General features: G+C 43.5%; 1 protein-coding gene across 1 annotated transcript in view; it reads right to left on the bottom strand.

Moving 5' to 3' along the window:
* Positions 1-1,302: 1,302 nt before the first annotated feature.
* The window catches only part of LOC143383840 (uncharacterized), a 144,565-nt gene continuing 132,269 nt past the window's right edge, over positions 1,303-13,598 (bottom strand). Inside the window, exons 7-8 of the mRNA XM_076838791.2 lie at positions 2,122-2,268; positions 1,303-1,946 (exon numbers count right to left, since the gene is read on the bottom strand). The gene's annotated coding sequence lies outside the window, so the exon portion shown is untranslated. The remainder of the gene's footprint in view (positions 1,947-2,121; positions 2,269-13,598) is intronic.

The following is a 13,598-nucleotide window of genomic DNA, read 5'->3' as shown; positions in this document are numbered from 1 at the left end:
CAAGGACCAGTCATGATGTGTGGGGAGGAGATTGTCATGAATTAGGTCATCACCCAGCTCCACTGATGGTATTCCAGTAGGGATCTTCATGTACAGTTGCCAGAGTTGCTAGACACCCCCCTCTTTGTCCCCTCCCTCCTTTTTCTTATTCCACTGTGGTTTGAAGGTATCCCCCAAAGTTCACAGAGAGTTAATCCCCAGGCAACAGTGTTGGGAGATGGCCCTAATATTAGGTCATGATGGCTGTGCATGGTTTAGTCATTATCACAGAAGTGTGTTAGTTATCAAGAAAGTGGATTTGTTTAAAAAGCTAGATTAGCCCTCTCTCGATTTCACCCTCTTTACTCCTTCCAGCTTCTACCATGGGATAATGCACTGCAAAGACCTTCACCAGTTGCCAGGGCCATACTTTTGGAATTCCCAGCCTCCAGAACCATGAGCCAAATAAATCTCCATTCTTTATAAATTATTGAGTCTCAAGTATTCTGAGATACAATACAAAATAGATTAAGACTCTCTTCCTTAAAGATAAGCTGAGTATCCAGATTTTCTTTGTGAAATATAATTTTAAGTGCTACAAAAAGATCCAATTTGCTTTTTAAATACCTTTATTAAGATACGGTTTAGATTCCATATCATTCATTTATTTACGTTATAAAATACAGTGGGGCAACCATCACCGTGATCAAATTTTAAAACATTTACATCATCCCAATAAGAAATCATGTGCCCATTAGCAGTCACCACCTCATTCTCCCTCCCCTCATCCAGCCTAGACAACCACTACTGTGCATTCTGTCTGTAGATTTTCCAATACTGAACATGTCATGTAAACAGAATTGTACAATAAACGGTCATTTGTAACTGGCTCCTTTCATTTGCATGGTGTTTTCAAAGTTCATCCATGTCGTAGTATGTATCAAAAATTCACCTTTTATGACATAGTTGTTAAATAGTATTCTGTCAAATGGCCACATCACATTTTGTTTATCAAGTCACCACACACAAACACCCACACCGCTCAGCCTAAGTAACCGATTTGTCATCCTGTATCAGTCTCCTGGCTACTCCTCCTGTTCAATCCTCCCTACCTCCTGCTGACAGGGGATGTGACTGCAACCAATCATATGGCCCAGGTTGGAAACTTTGAGATAATTTTTCTAAGATAAGGTTCTGAGCATGTCACTCCCCTATCTTCTCCCCAGTGAGGAAATTGCCCTCCTCCCTGGCTTTCAGATAGAGTCTTGTCCTCTCAGTCCAGCACATAAACTCCTTCAAGACTTGGCCGCCTCACCCTCCCCTGGTCACCACCCTCCCCATCACTCTCTGCCTTTGAACACTGAGGATGTCCATTCCTCCATTCCTTTGCTCATTCTGTGACATTAGAGTGGTGCTTCCTTCATGCTGGTTCTTCTCCTCCATTGGGTGGTAAACTCCTTCTGACCAGTGGCTGCTCCTCTCTATTAGTGTCTCTATCCTCAGGGCTTGGGACATAGTAAATACGGGATAAACGTCTGATGATGGAACACACCCAGGCTGTTCCTCCATCTAAATTACCCTTCGGTGCACAGTTTAGCTCATGTTTCACAGTAGCTCTTCTTGACTTCCCACCATTTAAAGCAACACTGGTTAGTTAGTCTCCTCCTGGGCCCAGATGGCACTTAGTTCCATTGTGTTATACTCATACCACAACTGTCATCATGGTATCACCCCAGAAAGCCGCATTGTGCTCCTTGCAGTCAATATCCTCACGCCCACCTGAGGCAACCAGCAGTCCTTCTGACTGAACAGTGTTGGCTGTTGTCAAACCTCATGTCATTGGGCCGAGGCAGAACACACTGCTTCCTATCTGTCTTCATTTGCTCAGCAGAACATCTCAAAGATTCATCCGTGCAGTTGGGTTTTATCATGAATTCACTCCTTTTGTCCCATTTCCAGCTCAGTGACTGTGGAATCAAGTAGAATCAATTAAACAGATTCGCTTATTAAAAGTGCTTTAAAACAAGGAGACTGATAACAAGTTGTGCATTATTCATTAGTAAAATAAGAAAAAAAAAAAAAAAAAGAATCCTTGTTATTTGTCAACAGTGCCCTGGGAGATGGAAAAAGAAAAGGACCTACCACCGTCTTGCATATTTGTAGGTCTCAAGATCAAGAAAGAAAGGAGCGAGCCGGGCATGGTGCTGCAAGCCTGTAATCCCAGCAACTCAGGAGTCTGAAGCAGAAGGATCACAAGTTCAAAGCCAACCTCAGCAACTTGGTGAGACCCTGTGTCAAAATAAAAAATAAGAAGGGATACAGTGAGTGGTTAAGTGTGCTGGGTCCAATCCCCAGTACCAAAAGAGAAAAGAAAAGAACAAACTGTGAAGGTAAGTTTTGAACTGAAATGAACTATCAAAACTTCTGGCTTAAATCAAAAATTAATAACACTTCCCTAGGTAAACATCACATTTAAAAGTGGGTTCATTTCATTTTTAGATAATTAGGTTAATAAAAACTAAATTTATAGCCTGAACTGTTTTGCATTACCTTGGAATTGTAGAAATTATGCAACCTAATGCCTAATAGAACTAAACAGGAATCTGTATTTTTCTCAAATTTTTGTTAAACGAATGGAACCCTACTTGATGGTTTCCAAATTTAATTTTTTTACAAATCAATTTCTCAAAGGTACATATGTGGTAGTTGAATTAATGAAAGCAAGTTATTTTTAGGGTGTGTGGCATATACCTTACCTCCTTGAATGTTTCCTTTCTCCCAATAGTATACTCAAACAGAGAAACCAAAATCTTCCCCTTTTTCCTCACTCCCTACCTCCTCCTTCTGCTCTAATCAAAAGGGAGGTCTGTTTTCTCCAATGTCTGTATGTCATTAAGTTTGGAATTCATCTCTGTTTATTGCCTTAATATGAATTCTACCACCTCCCCCAACTTATTTTTTACAAGTAAAAGTCTTTGAGAGCCTTGCATCCAAATGTCATATTTCAAAACATGTTGTGAACTAAAGAGTCAAAATCAAGAGCATCAAAGCCAGGCATTCTGATTGATAGCCCCTTAATTAAGATCTTTAAATATACACAGTCACTTACTGGGTCCAAGCTTTCAGAGGAAAACTCCTGCTTAACTGGTTGAAAATGTGAACAGTGGGGTGTAATTCCCTAAGCTGCAAGGAGCCACAGATCAGAGAGAATGCGAGAGAAGCTCTAAAGATGCTTGAGTATGAATTTTATCTTTTGCAGATGCTATCAAAACTGCAAGAGGTGAGACCACCAAGACAAGGAGAAACAAATGTTGTTTGTGCTCCAAACTGACACACAGTTTATTTGCTGGTGTTTGGAGTGGTTTGAAAGAAAAGATAGCAAAGGAATAATAGGTTTATGCACTCGGGCAGGATGTGCAAGCTGGTAAGGGAGAGGTGACTCAAACGGGGTTAGACAGAAACAGCACAGTCAGTGGAACACAGGCTCCCGTTACCCCAGCAGTGACAGACGCCATTTTCCCCACGGCTGACACATCGGGCCCGGAGGCCTGTGTCGAAGAGATTCCTCCTTGAAGCTCCCAGCAGCAGGAAGTGCTCTCATGGGTGGTGCAGAAGAACATGCAGGTCACTTCTCCTCCACCAAATTTCCAACAGCTTTTGATGGGTGGCTCTACACCATGTTGAGATCTGAGTCCTCATTTCTGTATTCCCACCACGTTCTCAGTTAACAAGAATGACAAATTGGTATTTTTGATACCACAGCCCCAGTTTGACAAGGAGGAGTCACCCTGAGGTGTAGTTCAGTGACCAATTGAGCAGGAAATTCAGCACAAAACCAGCACAACCACCACATCAGAGCAGATTTAAGTCCTGACACTGCCAATTAATATTCGTCTGGTTGTGACCTTGGGCTAGAGTTGCCAAGTAAAATACAGAACATCCAGTTCGATGCGAACTGCAGGTAAACAACATTTTTTTTTAAACATATATCAGGTAGTAAGAAATAATCCGATTTTTTTTTCTGAAATTCAAACTGATCTGGGTGTCCTATATTTTATTTGCTATATCTGGCAAATATTTTCCCTCCCTATACTTCAATTTCCTCCTCTATTTCCAAGTGGATAGCAATGCCTTTCTCAAAGGGTGACTGAGGATCAACTAAGATTACCTCACCTCAGTACAGTGTCCATACACTTGACTGTAAGAGACCGTGATCGTGATAAAGAACTCTTAATTACTCCTCTCTTTCCTCGTGGTCTTTGTCTGCCTTTTAGCTGTTTCTAAATGTTAAACTTTTTCATAAAGGCCATTCATTGTATGTTTTCCTCCCGTTGACCATTTCTTTGCTCATCTTAGAAATCATAAGGAACTCGGGGTCAGATGTAGAAAAGGAAAGTGGGGTTTAAAAGTGGCCGCTGTGACTCTTCAATCTCAAGGCTCATCTGGTGCTGCTGCCCTTCCCTCTCTAGCTGTCAAACAGTATTCTTTATTTCTCAGCCAGAAGGTATGACCAGGGCAGGCATAGTGTACCTCTATCTAATGCCCCTGCTTTCTAAAGAACTGAGGAAGGAAATACTGTTGACCTAAGAGTACCGGTTCAGAAGTCAGAAGCAGAAATAGGCACTGACTTTGTTTAGTCCACTCATCCCGTACCTTTAGGCCAGGGAGTCCCATTAACCACAGTCGGCAAAAATATGCTTTGGAATAGCTCCTGCTGCATTTGTATGCCATTCTGCTGCATCCAACATAATGTCTAACTGCATATGTGCATCAATAATCTTTTATTATGTCATAATGCATTTTAGTGTGCGGATGGCTATTATCTTTTAGAGGCCCCCATTTAGATTTATGGAGCAAAAGAGAAAAGTTTTTTAAAAATGTAATCTAATTAATCTGAGTGCATTTGTATGCCTATTAAAATTCACCTGTCCAGGATTTTCCATTTATCATGATTACAAGGGAACAGCCAAACTGAGAAAGGGGGCTGCCTCTACATTCAATATGAAATGATGATTTATTATCCAGGATGCTTTTTGTAATGGTTTAGATCTAATGGACAGTTCTATGTGATAAACCTTCCACCTACACTGTGAAGTTAGACATGTTGTCTTTTAGTGTAGAATGTGTCCCAGTGAAGCCTTAGAGATGTTCATCATGCACTGGGGACATGCTGACCACATGGATCCTGGGGACCATCCTTTAGGTAGTCAACAAATGGGCAATCCCTCTCTGACTGCAGATTCCAGGGCCATTGGTCTCTAGGACAGCAGCCTGAATCCATCTATGGAGTTTGACACCACTACGGGATGGTCCAGGGGTAAGTGCTCCCTTGGAGTCATCAGTGTCTCATGGTATGTCACAGGGCAAGGGCATCCCAGGAAGTGGAGGTAGCCATCTCGTGAGTTCTTGCAATCACATAAGAAATATTTTAACATGTCACTCAGAGTAGCAGACATGAGTTTATTAAAAGGGATAGGAAAAGGGAAAGGGCACTATTCTCAAGAGAGAGAGAGAGAGAGTGGGTTCTCTCAGAGAGAGGATGGCTTGACCCTCCAATTCTCCAGTTCTATTGGAGGTCCAAGGGAAGTTTCCAGGTGGTCCTTCCCAGGTCCTCTTCTTGATTTTTGACTGATAGCAGGATGACATCAGATTTTAAAGTCCCCATTGTGCATAACAACTCTAGGTCATTTTGGTCCATGTTGACTGGTTCTAATTGGAACCTGTTCTTACGTATAGGGGGAATTATTCTTATCTCCCTGAGTTCTGAGATCTGTGCTATGTAAGAGTCAAAAAAGATTTCCCCTTCAGAGTAACCTGTTTTCTTCTTATCAGCATTTTGGGCCTAAATCTCTCCTGCAGATAACAGGTAATTTGCTGAGGAAACTTCTTGTTGACTACCTACAGGGAAATTTTAAAAGAAAGCATGCGGGTAGAGAGTCAGCAAAGTGAGTCCAGTTTATAGAACTATTCCCTTAACCTCATGTTCCCAGTGCTCACATCTGTCTGTTACCTACCAGTTGGCACCCCCTTCTCCTGGGGGGAAGTGCTCCTCCCCTTTATGAGTACAAGCAGTACAAACTTGACCTGGGGCCTTCCTCCCATATGAACCTAGGGATCAATTTTTCTATTCAATCCAGACCGGAGGACAGCATTGCCACACACACAAACACCCCAACCTGCAGTCCCCACAATTGGAAAACAGGAACCTGATACTAGATTAAGCAAAGCTACCAAGATAATTCTAGTGAGAGGCGCTGGGCTCCTGGGAAGATCTGCGCCCCAAGGTAAGGCATCTGACTACACTGACATTCTCATTCTCCATCCAGATCTCTGCAGAATTCTAAATCCCCCTGACAAACACAGCAAGGTCAGGGTGGGCAGAGGAAAGGGCCTGGAGCTGGCCACCACCCTGTTTCACTGGCCCAGTAGAGGAGTTTCTTGGAGAGGTGGCCTCACTTTCTTCTGGCTGTTAGTTCTCCCCTGTATGACTGTAGGGGTGCATGCTCAGTAATTACAGCCTGAGGAGTGTGTGAGCCTTGCTCCTCACACTCCACCCACAATGAGCTCCTCATGGCTGGGTTTCTGTGAAAAATCAGGATTCTCTCAACCCCAGGGAGCACGGGCTGGATCACCAAGAAAGGCAGAAAGCGCAGAACATTCTAGCTTCAATTGTGGCCCCCACCAAGTGTGACTCCAGAGGACCAAGCACCTAACTCCCAACTCAAGTTCAGTTCATGGTAATTTCTACCCATGACCCTGAGCCACTTTGAAGCAGGAAGATTTCCTAAAGAGGGGGAAATGTAGAAATCCCTCTTGGGGTCTGAGATAATTGAGGTAGAGATGGAGAAAATTTGGGTCAATAAAAAAAAAAAAAAACAACTTTAAATAACATAAATCATCAGATGGAGAAAGTTTCTTCCCTTTTGAAGTTCTTATAGCTGCATCAAGGATCTCAGCTGGGTGCTAGTGAGTCCTTAGCAGCTCTTTAGCACTTGCTAAATGAGAGAGAGAAAGAGAGATTAAGTCCACTTAAGAAACTTAGTAAATCACTGAGCTAATAGGACAGAGTGGTAAACTCTGAAGTTACTGAGCTCTGGGAATTATCTATCTGATGAAAAATCATATGAGTTCTGACTCTGGACCTTTCCTTGAAAACTCTGACCCAGAATCAGGAAGTGCTGGTGAGGAATGGGAGGGGTAAAAGCAAAGGGGATGACTGTGATCTGCTAGAGGGTCACCTCCACTGAGCCATTGTCAGGAAGCCATTGTTGGGTTTTGAGACTCATTTCAAATAATCCCAGTTACCAATACAGAAATTACACCCATCCACATGGCAGATCCCCTGCATGGTGATGGCTTGATTGTGTTTAGGGAAGATATGCGTTTTCCCTCTGAGAAGGTGAGGAGAAAAGCTGAGATATGTTCTTCTACACTCTCCCAGATCTTGGCACAAGGCCCCCAGGAGTCAGGTCAGCCCAGACTCCAACACCTTGATCCACATGTACCTGCTGAAATGTGAAGGAGACAGAAAAACCCCAAGTGGCTGAAACTCTTGGCTCTATGTGCTGCTCAGACAAGACTCAGTGGAAAGAAAGTGACCAGAGTGTCAGTAAAAAATAGTGCCCTCTCCTAAGAGGCCTGGCCCCCCTGCCTCCCTGAACATGGGCTAAAGTCAGGGACAAGGGACAGAATCTTTCCACTGAGGTTCCTTCCTCACTGTAGTCCCTTAACTCTTCCGTCATCACAATCAAACTGTTAGAACACACCCTGTCTAGCAGGGACTGCTGGGTCTTGGAGCCACAGTGTGGTGAAGAGACAAAACCTCTGCCCTTAGAAATGAAAATTGCACCTTCGTTTGGTTCAACACCCGGCCCATGGTGTTCTGAGTTTATGAGGCCCTGTTTTTCCTTTCTTTTCAGTTGAAACCTAGGTGAGCTCTGTTTCCTAAAGTCAATATTTTGGCAATGTCCAGATGATGAAATTGAGAGTTGACCAGTCCTGTATTACTGACATAAACTCCAAACATTCTTAAAGAAATTCAGCACATTCACAGTTCTTGACAGGCAGAGATAGCCTGTCAAGACGGTTCATCTTGCTCATCTTGACAGGATCAAAGGATCATTTCTGAGCATTGACTAATTGAGTAATTAGTCTTCTCACTATTTAGCCTGGAGACTTGGATTCAACACCAAATTTGGGGGACCTTAAATTGCTGACTCTCATCAAAGAATTAAGGGACCTTGGTTAGCAACAGAGCATCTACCTTCTATATCCTACCCCTAACCTCAGAGTTATACCAGTAGGATAAATGCAAGCTTTGCCAAGGGAAGGTCTTAGGAAAGTCAAATGCCATCATTATTAATTCCCTGCTGTTTGGCTGGGATAGAAGCCACTGGTACACCGATGGGAGAGGCTTGACTCCAAATAAATAAACACATGTCCTTTGGGCAGATGTCAGGCCAGCTCCGGCTGGTAACTGATGGCCCCTCACCACAGCAGCGGGTGCAGCACAGGGAGGTGAGGTGATAGCTGGCAGCCCAGAGTCTTCCGCCTCATCACAACAAGCAGTCTGGAACCTTGGCCATGTTTGAATATCCATCTCTTTGAACGGATGCAGACAGCTTAATGAAGCAATATTTATGGAACTGATACCACGGGGGATGGTTGCTCCTTTTCTCCATCTTCTATTTTTAATATTTGATCTGGCAAACATATTATTAAAGGAATATTTCAAATCTGATTACTCTTCTGTTTGACTGTGTGTGTTATTCATGCACAGAGGGTGTCAGGGGAAATTATACCGACCAGTTTGGGAGCTTTATTATGTCATTCTTTCAACCAGCCCTTTGCTCCAAGTATAATTACCATTCACATGAAAGGCTGAGGGCTAATCGCAGCCACCTTGCCTTAATTAAGTGGCCTCCTCCTTCCCCTCCAATCTCACTCTTGGCCCATCCAGACTCCTTTACTAGGGATCAGGAACTTTCTTTCAGAGAGGTGCTATCTCTGGATGTCTGATAAGTTATTTTGTTGTTGTTTTGTTTTGTATCTCTGAGCTGTTTATTAAGCTGCAGGTTTCTTTATAAAAGACAAGTTGCCCTGTGTTGTGCCCTGTCCTTAGTTATGAGCCCTTGGTCCAGCCATAGCATGATATTCACTCTCCCAAAGACCCCACAAATTCTGCCACTCAGCCTTTCCTTTCAATAGATATTAGCTCTACCTTGAACCACCTATTAATCTCCCCTCCCTCAGGTTGGAGGTACGAGCCCTATTTCTAACTTGGCCTCTAACAGGGAGACTTTGAACCATGCAGGTAGGGCAAAACGTGGATCCAACAAGCCAGCCATGGCCCAAGGCAGAAGGCTTTGCCTCCAAGGAGATGGAGCACAGAGGTCAAGTACTGAAGAGTGTGGTCTAGATCTTCACCAAACTAAGTCTGCAAATTTCAATGATTTTTGTCAGTTATCTGCCATTTGTTCTTCCTATAAGGGCCAGAAGTAAATATTTTAGTCTTTGCAGGCAATGTATCACTGACACAACTATTTAGCTCTGCCATTATAGCCTCCAAACTATATAACCACAGTTAATATGAAAACTAATGAGCATGATTTCATCCCAATAAATTTTTATGTAACAAAACAGGCAGTGGGTTATATTCCTGCTTTAGACTTTTTCTTGAATTAGGCATGTTTTTTTAAAAAAGAAAATATTCAGTACTGGGGAACAAAATGAACCAAATTATATTGCTATATCGTGTGCATGTACAAATATGTAATAATTCCATTATTATATATAAGTATGATGCACTAATACAAAAGAAAAAATACTGACAAGTATAATAATATTCACAACAAATGCCTCCCCATCAAATAAAAAAAAATTTCAAATCTTTTAGCTTGATAAAGTTAGAGAATTAATCTGTGAGTTGATGTATTTCTACTTAATAAAATAAAAATGATTAACTCTCAAAATATTTTCCTTTTTTCATGTTCCACTTGAGTCCCCTTGGGAAATGCCAGGTCACATCCTGGATGAATGTGAAAACACCCAGTGTCCTCAAGCAGATCATTCCTTTTAGGTTTTATCAGACACACACACACACAAATGGGTCACTGTGGCCCAAGCCTGCTCCCAGGCTCTGCTCTCTTGACACTGCAGGGTTCCTTCTTCCTGATTCCAGGGGTCCTAGCCCAACTTCCAGGTAATGACAGCCTTGTATACACCTCTCATGGGACACATGCCTACTGGGAGGCAGACGAGCCTACCATGCTAACAGAAGCAGTGTACAACAAGCAAGTAAGTAATAGAGGTGGAATTGTAGATAATGATAACTGCAGGGGAGGAGAAGTAGACAGGGTAAAAGGCTACAGGAGTGGGAGCTCTTTTAGACAACCCAGCATGGGGAGGGTCTCTCTGCGGAAGTAGAAAATTACGCCAAAAGCAGGGCAGGTATAATCCAGGTAGAAGAACAGCAGATACAAAAAGAAACAGGGGACCTGCCATGGTCCAGACACATAGCAGCCAGGAGAGCAAGAGGACACACATGATTAGAGAGGAAGATGGCTGGAGAAGAAGTTAGAGATCCCTCAGGCCAAGACCCACAGGTAAGGTTGGAGGTCAAGCCTGCATGCCAGGTCCTCTCCAAGACTCAGCCCACCTTTCTTCCCTCTCTAGGTGCTGTCAGAGCACACCCTCTTGGCCCTGAAAACTGTGGACCCACCACTTCTATCCCTGTCCTTCTTAAGCATTTGCTGAAACGTTACTTTTTAATCCTTGGAATAAAAATAAAGTTGTATGAATTTCAGAACATCAAACACCAGGGCTCAGAAGGATAGCTAGATAAATTCCCCAGCTGACCAGCAACAGACAGTGCTCCACCTAATGAAATCTTCAGCAAGGATTAGCTCAACGTCTCCTTTGGCAGACAGTCTGACTTAACATAGAGTTGATGCCCGAGTGTAATTTCCACAGACTTGCCGCACCACAGATATTTTTGATTTCCCAACAGCTGCCATTATACAAAATTTAAATGTAAAATGGACAATACGCCAAAACAGATGTTCTTGGAAATCTGATTAATTCCAAAGAGTTTGGGAAAGCTTGGAGGAGGCTGGTGTCTTCAGCACATTTGCAAGCCGAGCTGTTTTTAGGTTCCCTTGGTGTGTTTGGATGCAGCTTTATTGCATTTCATATCATTTGCTCGGCTCTAATGCCAGAAAACCAAATGCTGCAGAAATGAACACCGACACATTACATCCCTAAAAGCACCATGAGCTCCTTCATTCGGGCTGAGGTCTCCCGCAAACAATCTTATTCATTTACCCTAGAGTAGCACCTGACAATTAAATATAAAACAGATCGCCCAGCCCCAGAGTCTCTGGTTGAGTTTGTGAGAGGCCTGGGTATGAGGGAAAAAAATGCGATGGAAATAGGGGAGGGCTTGCACCTTTCTGGGCCCATGGATTTGAACCTCCCAAAGATTCCTTCTGCCCCAGTTTGTTCCTCAGGTGTTAAATGGAGGGTGTCAGCAGAACCATGTAAGCATCAGGTGAGATGATGGCAGTCCTGTTGGCTATGGAAAGCATCCAGATAAGACAAAGGTAGTCATCATGATGTCGACAGTGACTACATCCCATTCTTTGCTCTGAACTTCCTCCATGCTTATGTAGCTCTGACTCCTGAGAGCTCATTCCCTAGGTTTTGCCCACTCTGAGGAATAAAAACAGATGTAGTAATGAGTTCTGTCCTCAAGGGGGTTCACAGGTCTACAGGAAGATACCATAAGAAGAAAAGTGGCCTCAAACTGAAGATAGGCCCCTTTGCAGGCGGGGTTTCTGAGCCTGCACATGGAACAGGAGCCAATTTCCAGGCAGAGTTGTCCCTTTTTCTCTGATTCAGCCTCCAATTAGCATATCCTCTACCTATACCTACAGGGCTCCCATCTTCTGCCCTTCCCAGGTCACAGTGCCATTTGCTCTTTGTTCCTGCCTCTCTCCTCCTCAGTTCACCTCCCGTTTCTAGGCTGCCTGCAGTGGGTTCCAAGTCTGTTACTGAAAGGTGGTGCATGAGGTAGACAGTGTCTCTCAGGCCCCAATTTCCATTTCCACTGTCTCCTGGCTCTGCTCCTTTGAGAGGGAGGGGTGGCTCTAGCATGGACACACACTGAGCACCCATTTCCTTCTGAAAAAAAGCAAAGAAGCCAAAAGCAGTGGCCGGATGCAACCCACCCAGGCTTCTCTCCCAAGAATAAAAACCCAGGGGGATATTCAGTCCCTTATACTCTCCGAAAACATGTATCTTTGCAGAAATTAAACTTTACCAATATGGCTAATAATGTTCATGTAGAGCATTGAGGCAATTTTTGTCTCTACATGATTCATGTGATATAATGATTTGTCCAGTGCCTGTGAGAGCAGCTAAGATAAGCTGAGGTGTTGTAGTAGGTTGGAAGAAGATTTGGTTTAGGACACAATAGGAACAGTGAGGCAGAGTTAAATCTAGTCAGTCATTGGAACCTCCATGACTCTCAGTCCCTTTTCCATGCATTCTTTCACTTGTCTCTCCTGGCATTATCCCCTAGAAAATAAAGACCTGATTCTTGAGTGCATTAGCATCACCTGCACAAGTAGCCCTGGGCAGTCCCCCTGCTGCAAATTGGACTCTGGAAGCACTTCTAGGAGCAACCTATGAGTATGAGTCTACCTGATCTTCTTCCTGCAGAAATGCCATATGGGAATCCCACCTTGGCTAACACCAAAGGTACCCTGGGACCTCTACCCTCATGGCTGGGGTATGACCCATAGTTCACAACATATTACTCCTTTGAGTGCTTGGGTAGGTTACTAGCCCCTTTGGCATTCAGTTCACTCTCCTATAATGGAGTCAAAGATGAGATCACTTGCTGGGGCTCTGACTTAGCTACATGAGGCATGTCCAGTGTTTGATAGGTCACCCAAGATGGTTATAGGTGGATGGGTCTATATTTGGGCTGCCCCTGATCACTGGACTCCTTGAGAGCCACAGACCTGTCCCCTGTTCATCAACGTCTCCCTAGCACTGGCAGAGAGCCTAGCACACAGTAGGTGCTCACTTACTAACCGTTAAAGTACCTCAATGCAACACAATTAGTACAACCAATGTTTACCTTGGCATTTCTGCCTAGCACGGTTTCTCCCATGGGCTCTTCTGATCCTGCAAATTCCAACTCAATATCTCCCTCTTAGAGAAGCCTTCCCAGGGTATTGATCTATAAACACTCTCTCCACACATATCTTTCTTTATCATATCATGTAGTTTTATTACCTTAAAATCAGAACTTTCCACTAATGACTATTTGTGTGGTTTCTTGTATCCTGTTGTCAATGAACTCTTGGAAAGGAGTTGGCCCCTGACTTGAAGCTGTAGGAAAAGTCACCCCCATAATTCCTATGTGAGTGTGTAGTCCCTGTAAACACTGCTCACGTAACCACAGGGTTACTCAGAGGGAAGTGCAATTATCATGGTGATCCTCATTACCAAGCTCTCTTCACTGTTGGAGGATTCTAAGCACAGAGCCAAGATCTTCTGCTTCCAAGTTGGCAATTGCAGTATTCATCAGAGTAGGCTGAGTCAAACTCAGT

Source organism: Callospermophilus lateralis, chromosome 18 (assembly GCF_048772815.1).
Source record: "Callospermophilus lateralis isolate mCalLat2 chromosome 18, mCalLat2.hap1, whole genome shotgun sequence".
Lineage (NCBI taxonomy): Eukaryota > Metazoa > Chordata > Mammalia > Rodentia > Sciuridae > Callospermophilus > Callospermophilus lateralis.
The sequence above is the reverse complement of the archived record's forward strand: the minus strand, read 5'-3'. Positions and strand labels throughout refer to the sequence as shown.